Below are 309 nucleotides of genomic sequence, written 5' to 3' on the forward strand. Positions count from 1 at the left end.
AATGCTCGTATTGAAGAATATTTTCTTTTTAAACTTTTTTCCTGCTGCATACAATGTATGATTTTATAAATATTTTAATAAGTGTATTTCTTAAGAAAAAATTTCCAGCCAAGTGGAATTTTTGGCATACGATAACATGTAAATATCACCTGTAAATCTTTTATTGGTTTACGCTTCAGTTATTAGATAGTAGAGTAGCAATTTTTCGACATTATCACACACACTGAATATTAATATTATGATCCCATATTCTTTGCAAAGTGTGAGTTAAGGGAAGCTAGTCGTTAGGGGCTGACATGGCAAAAGGAG

The sequence above is a fragment of the Pteropus vampyrus genome, unplaced genomic scaffold, assembly GCF_000151845.1.
Source record: "Pteropus vampyrus isolate Shadow unplaced genomic scaffold, Pvam_2.0 Scaffold703, whole genome shotgun sequence".
NCBI classification, from domain to species: Eukaryota; Metazoa; Chordata; class Mammalia; order Chiroptera; family Pteropodidae; genus Pteropus; species Pteropus vampyrus.